At 49.3% G+C, this 9,246-nt stretch overlaps 1 long non-coding RNA gene across 1 annotated transcript; it reads right to left on the bottom strand.

Moving 5' to 3' along the window:
- Window positions 1-311: 311 nt before the first annotated feature.
- Window positions 312-1,200, bottom strand: LOC144300157 (uncharacterized). Its single transcript, XR_013366751.1, has 2 exons — window positions 864-1,200; window positions 312-731 (listed from the first exon to the last, which is right to left on the bottom strand). It is a non-coding gene; the product is annotated as an uncharacterized LOC144300157 (long non-coding RNA).
- Between the last annotated feature and the right edge of the window lie 8,046 nt (window positions 1,201-9,246).

The raw sequence follows: 9,246 nt of genomic DNA, 5'->3' as shown, positions 1-9,246 counted from the left end.
AGGGTAAAGGAGTCCAGGGCAAAGGTCTGTGGGAAGAACCTTCCAAATAGAGGGGACAGCAGTATGAGGGTTCAGGACCGTGCCGTTTCGACTTTGTAAGTTCCAGAATCAGGAGTTGGATGTTACCCTATTTGCAGTGAGAGGTCAATAGAGAGGTTTAAAGAGGAGAGTTGTCTGACCTCATTTACATTCTTAAAAATGCTTAGTAGAGCATCAGCTTTAGGGAGGGAAGAGTGGAAGCAGAGAGACCAATTAGGGAGCGATTGCAATCACTTCTTTTTTTTTTTTTTAAGATTTTTTTTATTTATTCATTTGAGGGAAAGAGAGGGAGCGCAAGCAGTGGGAAAGGAGAGGGAGAGGGAGAAGCAGCCTCCCAGCAGGGAGCCCAGCCTGGAGCTCGCCCCAGGACCTGGAGATCACGACCTGAGCCAAAGGCCCTGCTCAACCAGCTGAGCGCCCCCAGGCGCCCCAGCTGCCATCACGTCTGATGAGAGAGACCATCATCTGATGGTGGTCAGAGAAGTCGCTGAGAGATGGCCAGAAGGGGTGAGATCCCGGAGGCGGCTTCGCAGGTGGACGCGGAGGTAAACGGAGGCACAGGTGAGTGTTGGATGATTAGCTCCCAGGCTGCGTGCACGGCAGGGCTGTAACCGAAAGGAGGGAGGCTGCAGAACCAGCTGGTGGCCTTGGGACTGGAGAGGTCCATTCTGCACATGTTAAGATTGGGATGCCTAGTAGAAAAAAATGCATTTTTAAAAAAAAGATTTTACTTATTTATTCCGGAGAGACCCAGGGAGAGAGGCAGAGACCCAGGCAGAGGGAGAAGCAGGCTCCCTGCGGGGAGCCCAATGGGGGACTCGAACCTGGGACCCTGGGGTCACGCCTTGGGCTGAGGGCAAGGCTCCACTGTTGAGGCCCCCCACTCTGGGCCTCCCTGGTAGATAGTCAATGGAGTAGGCAGTTCTGGAAGCTGAGGAGATGTGACTGGTCAATGCCGTTGCATTTGGGTGATACACGTGCTGCCAGAGGGAGCACAACATCTGAACGGCTTGAAAGCCATCTGCCAAGTAGGATCTTGTGGGGACAGAGTGTTGACCAGGCAGGGAGCCCAGCAGGAGCCCCAAGAAAGGGAACTGGAGGGGTGAGGCATGGGAGGGGAGCCTGCCAAGGGGCCCAGGAGGGAGCCGGCCCAGCGTTGCAGAAACCGAGAGCCAGGAGAGGGTGCGGCCCAGGCCGAAGCTGCTGAGTAAGAGGGAGAAGGGACGGTGACCTTGACAGGGGTGGGTCCAGGGAGTGCAGCTGAAAACCCACCAGGCTTGAGCTTTTGGTAAAAAGGAAAACTTGTGTGAGGTCAGACCTTCTGGGAGAGAGAAAGACCCGGGGAGGTCAGAAAAGGTCCATCAGGGGCACTAGAAATAGGAGGTTCCCACCCTGGGTGAACGTCACAGTCACCTAGGAACTTAAAAAATAAACACAAGTTTCCGGTCCCCTCCCAGATTTACTGAATTCCTAGCAGTGGGAATCGGAATACCTATGGGTGTAAATTATTATTGTTTGTTTTATTGTCATTAGTTTTGAATTTAGTTTTTACTAATGGAATCTACATATTTTTTTTTTAATTTTGGTTTCTGTTGAGGTATCATTGACATTGGAATCTATATTTTAAAAAAGCTCCTTCAGTAATTCTGATTTAGCTCATTAGTCTAGAAGGGGAGCTGGGCAGGAATAGTCCCACCAAAACAGAAGAAATACCTTCTCCTAGTTGGGGGGCGGTGTAGGAGGGTAGGTGTTAATAGACAGAACTTTTAAGTTTTATGTTTCTCTCCCCTAAATGTCTTTGTCAGCCTCTAGAGCTTGCTATCACTTGTCTTCTGCTGAACTTCAATAGAACACAAAACGGATGTTAACAAAAAAACTCAGAAACGGGCTTCCAGTCTTAGACATCCCGCTCTTTTTCACGGATGGGGATCGTGGCTGTGATCAGAGGAAATTTTTTCCTGCCCCAGTGGAATTTTATTTTTTATTTCTTTTTATTATTATTTTTTGGAATTGAGTTTTGTACTGGATAGTGGAGTTTTTTTCAGCAATTTTGACAGTGTTGGGTAAATGGCACATGGACTTTTGGGTGCTCTGCCCTGAGAACAGGTTTGGGGATGCTGGAGGGGAGGGAGCCCTGAAAGCCTTCTGCACTCCTCCGTCCCCCTTCGGGCTCACTGAACCTCTCCCCATATCCTTCCTCCTCTCTCTCTCTCTCTCTCTCTCTCCCCCTAGCTCCCTCCCCACCCCACCACCTCTCTCCCTCTCTGCCCTGGTTATTAATATCCTCAAGGGAGCCCAGAAAGTTAAACCAAGTCCCCCCTGGAGTTCAGCTGGCAGGAAGAAAATCCCAAAATGGGAGTAATTTGATACGTCTGGAAGCAGGGAAAACAAAATTTAAAATAGAAGCTTCCTTCCAAGAGGCAATTATAATAATGTCTTACGGCTTTACATCACTTGGCAGGCCGTAATGCGTTGTTAGGTTCATTACTTCATTTGATCTTTATATCAGTCCTGGGAGAAACCGTGCTCTTATCAACTTCCCGCGATTAAAAACATGAAACAACAACAAAACAGAACATAAAGAAACATAACAGACAAATACATGAAGGCTTAGAAGGGTAAAGACCATTCCCAAAGGTGCTTCTGGTAGGAAAGTACAGCCTTCTAAGCGACTTGTTCACATCCACCGAGCAAAAAAGCGCATGAGAGGGACCAAACGATGGCTACTTGGCCCACTGGGGATGGCCCCCCAGGGAATCATGGGGGGGGGGGGTTGTCAGCCCCTAAAGTTGACATAGTCTATGATCTCATTTACATAAAATTCTTGAAATGACGAAGTCTTCAAGACCTCATGGTCCAGAGGTTGGGTATGGAAGGAGGTGGGGCAGGAGGGGGTGGGTGCTGCTGCGACCCAAGGCATCTTGGTGGTGCCGGAATTGCTGAATATCTGCACCGTGACGGTGGAGACAGGACACTTCACGTGTGAAAAAGTGCATAGATCCAAATGCACACACACTCACAAGTACAAGCAAAAGGGGAGAAATCTAGGTAGATGGACTCCATCACCGTCAACATCCCGGTTGTGATATTTTACTACAGTTTTGCAAAATGTTACCATTGGGAGAAACTAGGTAAAGGGTAGACAGGCTCTCTCTGTTTAATTTCTTACAACTGCATCTGAATCTATAATTATCTCAATAAAAACTCCATTTAAAAAAGTGAATGAGTCAGGGTGTGTCTCTGTTTCTTGCCTGCGCCTCATTCATCCTCCCCACGCGTGACGGAGCGACGGGCGACCTTATTCTTGGAATCCTCAGTTTGGTTCATGGCTCCTTGAGTGAGGGACTTGGAGACGGGGCTACATCCACATTTGACCCTGGTTATTAAACCAGGCGGGGCAACAGCTTCCCCAGAACGACCAAACTCCCAGCACGTTTCCTACATTGAGAACCAAGGGGAACTTCAGTTCGATACCGAGCACTGCGACGTCTTAATGGGCCTGAGCCAGCTATTCCAAGGCACACACCCCTGAGATTTCCCTGACTTTGGGGGCTCGGCTGCTGGCTGCGGGACAGTGTGAAGGGTAGAGAGGAGGGCTGGCCACAGAGCCCTAGATCTGTGGGGTGGGGCAACCGGGGTTGATGGGGGTGGTGATGCTGTCTCAGTGATTCCCCAGAGGCTGAGGCCCGGCCTCTCACCTCTACCCACACCAAGCCTCAGATTTTATTTATTTGCCTTTTCTTTCTCCTATTCTCTTCCTATCACCGAATTTTAGCTGTTTCTCTCTCTCCCGTGCCACCCCTGCTGTCTTTTCTGTCTCTTTTCCTTGACTTCTTTTTCCTTTTTTTCCCCTTTTTGGCTATATTTTTCTACTATGACAACATTTTAATTAATACACAGATTTTTTTTTAAAGATTTTATTCATTCATTCATGAGACACAGAGAGAGAGAGAGAGAGAGAGAGAGAGAGGCAGAGGGAGAAGCAGGCTCCATGCAGGGAGCCCGACGTAGGCCTCGATCCCCGGACTCCAGGATCATGCCCTGGGCCAAAGGCAGGCGCCAAACTCCTGAGCCACCCAAGGATCCCCTCAATATTACTTTCCTTAAAGTGGGAGCAGTAATGCCCAAGTTCTAGAGTGGTTGGGAGGGTCACATGTAAACGTCTTGCACATTATAAATGCTCCGTAAATGATTAGCTATTAAATTCTACTAGCGTGAGCCCAGGCCTCGGCTCTCCAGCCGGGGCGCGCACTGGAACCACCTGGGGAGATCTAAAAAATCCCGGGGCCTGGGCTGGCTTCACCCCCAGAGACCCCGGTTTAATAGGTGCGAGGTGCAGTCTGGGCATGGGAGGTGCAGACCCTGCAGGTGATTCGAGCGTGGTTTGCGAGATGCCGCAGCATCACCTGCAGGCTGTGTTACAACAGTCTCCTGGGCCCCATCCCCACTTGAGAGCTTAAATCTTTCAGACCACCTTCAAACTTTCCAGCTGGGCTGCCGTACTGAAAATAACATTTTTATCGACTCCCTATGGTGTCCTAGACATTAACACTAACTGCCTTATGGGCAGTGTGTGTCCCTTCATCCCCACAACAACCCTATTATTTTTCATTTTACAGATGAAGAGTCTGAGGCTCAGAGGGTAAGTGACTTGTTCCAGGTCCCACAGCTGCTAAGTGGATGAGCCAGTTTGGGCTCCCAAGGGCATCCTCTGAGTCAAGACTCTCTAGGGTCTCTTCTCTTCCAAAAGCAACTGTTCTCCCGTCTTACAGAGACCTCCCGGCCTCTCGGCCATCATCAATCATCCTGCCTCCGTCCTCTGTCCGCAAGCCACGCGGAGGGTGGACACCTGAGAATTTGCTTTTCGAACAAGTTCCCGAGGTGATGGGGATGCGGCTGGACTGGGGACCAGGGCTTGAGAACCACTGGCCTAGAAGAGGTGGGGAGGGGATGGAAAGGTGAAGGGGTGCTTGTCGTGACATCCCACATCCAGAGATCACAGTGGTTCTCAGGTGACTCCCAAATCCTTTGCTTCCAAGAGCAGCACGGGGTTCCGAGCTTGGGTTTCACGGCCTGATAAACATGTTGGTCATAGTGGCTGGGAGACGCGATTAAACGGCCCAGGATCTGGGAGGTGGGAGGTGGCCTGGGGTGGGCAACTGGCAGCTCTTGCAGCACGAAGCAGGAGGGCCGCCTTTGCCCCAAGACCCACCACATGAGGACCGGGTAGTCCCAGCAGGAAACACGGGGGTCTTGCAAAGTCTTGCACAATGCTAGGCGGACAGTCGTGTCCTGGTCAAGGCCCCACTCAGGTCCCCCGCCCTGGCTCTCAGCTCCGCACGGCGGCGGACACCATGGGTGACTCTCACTATCCCTCCTGGAACGCTTGCAACTTCAAAGACATGGGTGGGGAGCGCGAAGTTTGTCGGACAGCCCTGAGCCACCCTGGATGTGCCCCGGCGGGCTCTCCCCCTGCCCAGGCCCCGCTCTCCCCCTGCCCAGGCCCTGGCAACTCTGAGGCCTCCGGGGTCTGGGGACGAGCTGGGCCGGAGGGGCGACCTAGGGGCGAGGTCGCAGGGGAGCGGGGGCGCTGCCGTCAGCCCAGGGCGCCTGGGCCCGTGGAGCTGAGCACCCACGGGGCTGGGAACAGTGCGGCCCTGCAGAATGTGACTCGGAAAATGGGGTGACGGGGGGGCTGGCCAGCTGCAGGATTCTAACTCGCGACCACGGGGAGTTTAGAGAGATGGGTGGCCTTGCGGGCACAGATCATCAGTTTAGTCTGTAACACACAGAATTTCTCTCGTGTACAGGCCATAGCCGAGTGGGGACGCCACGGAGCCCAGGTGATTGACGAAAGGTGACCGGTAACAGCGCAGGGCCTCCCAAACCCTGTGGCCCAGCTCGTGGAGAGGTCCCCCGTTCTCCGGCGAGGCAAGGCGTTAGCAGGTGACACGCGGGCCTAAGGCAGGTGGTGCGGCCTGGAGCCCGGCCCGGGCCAGAGGCTGCAGCCGTGCGGGGTGTGCACGGACGGGGAGGCCCGGCTCGGCGGCCGGTGACAGGGTGGCCTCCGAGGACCCACGAGGACCACGCGGGCTGGGGCGGCCTGGTCAGAGGGCGGGAGCAAGAGCCGGGCAGGCCTTCCCGTAGAAACCAGCCAGAAGGCGGTGACAAGGTGAGGCCTCTGAGGAAGGAGCGGGACAGGGCCCTGGCCTTGACCCCTCATGGGTGACCTTGGCCAGGGTGAGTTCCGGAACGTCCGGGGACCCAAAGAGCAAGATCACTGCTAGGTCGAGAGAGGCACTGGGAAAGGAGGACGGTCAAGGTAGTGGCTAGAAGAGCCGGAAAAAGCTAAGGCTGGATCTCGAGGAGCGCCAGGAAAAGGCCTCCTTAATGAGAGGGAAGGTTTGAAAATACAATTTTTTTTTGAAAATACAATTACAAAAAAATATATATATAGGGGCATTTGAGTGACTCAGGGCTTGAGCATCTGCCTTCAGCTCAAGTTGTGACCCCGGAGTCCTGGTATGGAGTCCCAAGTTGGGCTCCCCGCAGGGAGCCTGCTTCTCCCTCTGCCTCTGTCTCTGCCTCCCTCTCTCTCTCTCTCTCTCTCTCTTTGTGTGTGTCTCTCATGAATAAATAAATAAAATCCTAAGAAAATAAAATAAATAAATAAATAAAAATAATAAAATATATACATGTATTTTTATATTTTATATATATATATAATTTTAGTCATCTAATCTTTCGTATTTTGAAATCTCCTAAGTAAGCATGTGGGAAGGGTAACAATGTAATGAATGTCAGTGCTTTCACCACCCACCTGTGTCATATCTTAACGTTTTGCCACATTTTATACACATGTATGCTTTTTGTTAAAAAAAAATAACCACATCATGCTTAAGGTTTCCGGTGGTGAATACTATCCCCTGCCTTCTTGGAGTCCACTGAGATAATGATCTGATTTACTCCTAAGTGCAGTGGCCCTCTGCCTCTTGTGATGCCTGCGGTACAAACCTGCTTAGACAGGGTGGGGAGGGCTTGGTTGTGTCTGTGTAACAGAGTTGGGTTACACCCTCATTCAAAAACAGGATTAACCTGTACATTTTTTCCCTTCTGCTTATCCTCCTCAAGCTTTTAGAATTAAAACCACACAAACCTCATATTGAGCCGAGGGAACAAACTTTCAGTTATGAGATGAATAATTTATAGCACGGTGTCTATAGCAATAATAGACTATATACTTCAAATTTACTAAGCGTAGATCTCTAGTGTTTTCACTACACAGATGTACACACAGTGAAAACCATTGTATCATTTCACAATGAATATGCATATCAAAATGTCATGCTGTACACCTTAAATTTTAGTTTTTATTTTTCAGTCATACCTCAATAGAACTGGAAAAAATAAACATATTAATCTCATAAAATAAGCAAAATTGTAAAACATATCCCTGTCTTTTTTTTTTTTTTTTAAAGATTTTATTTATTTATTCATGAGAGACACAGAGAGAAAGGCAGAGACCCAGGCAGAGGGAGAAGCAGGCTCCATGCAGGGAGCCTGATGTGGGACTTGATGCCAGGACTCCAGGATCACGCCCTGGGTGGAAGGTGTGCTAAACCGCTGAGCTACCCAGGGATCCCCCAAGTTTTTCTCTAAATACTGACTTAATAGCATCTGATATGTATATTTTAATTTTTGTTGTTTAGAAAACTGATGATGGGCTGCCTGGGTGGCTTAGTCGGTTAGGCCTCTAACATTTTATTTTGGCTCAGGCCATGATCTCAGGGTTGTGGAATTGAGCCCTGTGTAGCCTGCTTAAGGTTCTCTCTCTCCCTCTCTCTCTGCCACTCCCTTACCCTGCTCAGGCTCACATGTGCTTTCTCTCTATATAAATTAAAAAATTAAAAAAAAAAACAAAACTGATGATATTGTGAGCTGAATTTGCTTTTTAAAAAGTTTTTAAAGATTTTATTTACTTATTTGAGAGAAAGATAGCATGAGCAGGAGGAGGGGGAGAGAGAGAGGGAGAAGGCCAAGCAGACTCCCCACTGAGTGGGGAGCCCAATGCAGGGCTTGATCCCAAGACACTAAGATCATGCATGACCTGAGCTGAAGTCAGATGCTTAGCCAATTGAGTCACCCAGGAACCCCAAGGATTTGCTTTATTTTATTTTATTTTATTTTATTTTATTTTATTTTATTTATTAATATTTTGAGAGAGAGAGAGAGAATGAGCAAGAAAGGGAGATAGAGCACACACAAGTGGGGTGGGGCTGGAGGGGCAGAGGGAGAGGGAGAGAGAGAATCCCAAGCAGGCTCCATGCTCAATGTGGGGCTCCACACACAGCTCCATCTCTCAACCCTGAGATCACGACCTGAACTGAAATCAAGAGTTGGCTGGTGGCTTATCCAATTGAGCCACCCAGGCACCCCTGGATGTGCTTAATGACTTAGGTTTTATTTAAGAGTATGTGTGGGCTGGCTGGCTGGCTCAGTCAGTAGAGCATGAGATTCTTGAGCTCTTGGTCATGGGATCATGAGTTTGAGCCCCATTTGGGGGATAGAGATTACATTTTTTAAAAAGGGGGTTGAGGCACCTGGGTGATTCAGCAGTTGAGCATCTGTCTGTGGCTCAGGCCATGACCCCAGGGTCCTGGAATCGAGTCCCACATTGGGCTCCTGTGGGGAGCCTACTTCTCCCTCTGCCCATGTCTCTGCCTCTCTCTCTCTCTCTGTGTCTCTCATGGATAAATAAAAAAATCTTAAAAAAAAAAAAAAAAAAAACTAAAAGGGATCCCTGGGTGGCTCAGCAGTTTAGCACCTGCCTTTGGCCCAGGGTGTGATCCTGGAGTCCCAGGATTGAGTCCCACATCAGGTTCCCTGCAGAAGCCTGCTTCTCCCTCTGTCTGTGTCTCCACCAATCTCTCTCTCTCTTTCTCATGAATAAATAAATAAAATCTTTAAAAAAAAAAAACTAAAAGTCTTAAAAAAAGGTTAAGAGTGTATGTGTGGTACATATATATATATACACACACATATTCATGTATTTATTTTTAAAGATATTACATTAAGAATGGATTTAAAATCTTGTGTCCTTGTCAAAGAATGCCATATATAGAAATAATATCTTAAAAAAAAAAAAAAGAAATAATATCTTGGGATCCCTGGGTGGTGCAGCAGTTTGGCGCCTGCCTTTGGCCCAGG

The sequence above is a fragment of the Canis aureus genome, chromosome 28, assembly GCF_053574225.1.
Source record: "Canis aureus isolate CA01 chromosome 28, VMU_Caureus_v.1.0, whole genome shotgun sequence".
Taxonomy (NCBI): domain Eukaryota; kingdom Metazoa; phylum Chordata; class Mammalia; order Carnivora; family Canidae; genus Canis; species Canis aureus.
Note: the sequence above shows the minus strand (reverse complement) of the source record. Positions and strands in the feature narration are given on the sequence as shown.